Source organism: Suricata suricatta, chromosome 12 (genome assembly GCF_006229205.1).
Source record: "Suricata suricatta isolate VVHF042 chromosome 12, meerkat_22Aug2017_6uvM2_HiC, whole genome shotgun sequence".
Taxonomy (NCBI): Eukaryota; Metazoa; Chordata; class Mammalia; order Carnivora; family Herpestidae; genus Suricata; species Suricata suricatta.
Window position 1 is genome coordinate 86,325,592 of NC_043711.1, and position 1,137 is coordinate 86,326,728.

The following is a 1,137-nucleotide window of genomic DNA, read 5'->3' on the forward strand; positions in this document are numbered from 1 at the left end:
ACATTTTTAGGGGCACCTGGGTGGCTCAGTCGGCTAAGCGTCTGACTTTGGCTCAGGTCGTGATCTCACGGTTTGTAGGTTCAAGCCCTGCATCAGGCTCTGTGCTGAGAGCTCAGAGCCTGGAGCCTGTCTTCAGATTCTGTGTCTCCCTATCTCTCTCTGACCCTCTCCTGCTCATGCTGTCTCTCTCTCTCTCTCTCTCTCTCTCTCTCTCTCTCTCTCTCTCTTAAAAATAAATAAAAACATTTTTAGCCATGTGAATGCATTACTTTTTCAGGGGGGGAAAAGGCACTGTGTATAAGTAAGCTAGACTGGATTCTTATTTCTGGTTCTTCACTCTCATATCATAAGATTATATAATCTATACCATCAGCTGTGTAACTTTGTAGGACCTTGATACTAAGTTTGGCCATGTGGCTTGCTTTTAGCCAATGTTAACCAAATGTGATCTGAGCAGAGGCTTTCAGTGTGCTTTGTGGTTTAGACTACCCTCTTGCACTCCTGCTGTTAGTCATAAGAAGAACGTGCCCAGAATCTGAAGAGGACGGCAAGTACATGGAGTAGACCCACACCCAAACTGCAGCCTCAAGCCAAGTCCAAGCTGACCCATCATCTACAGTTGGGCTGCCCTGAGGATCCACAAGCAACAACAACAAAAAGTCTGTTCTTCTATTCCACTGAAATCCAAGGTTGCCACGCATCATTAGTGCAGGACAAAATGGGTAGATACCCTAGACTAACACTATCCAATAGTACTTTCTGCTGTGATGGAAATGTTTTAGAGTCTGCAATGTCTCATGCCTGAGCCACATGTGAGTAGTGCAAGTGAGGAGCTGATTTTTTTTATTTAATTTGAATTTACATTTACATTTAAATAGCCCTAGGTAGCTAGTGGCTACTCTGTTGTACAACATAGCACTAGACAAAATCTATGGCCGTAATTATTTGTCCGTAGAAATGACTAGAAGAAAACAGATCAGAGGCCTACTGTATTCATTTCCCAGGGTCGGCATAAAGAGTGCCACTAGGAACAGCTGAGGACAAAAGAAATTTATTCTCTCAAGCTCGGGGTGCCAAAAGTCCCAACTAAGGTGTTGACAGAGCCATGTTCTTTCTGAAAACTTTAAGGAAGCACTG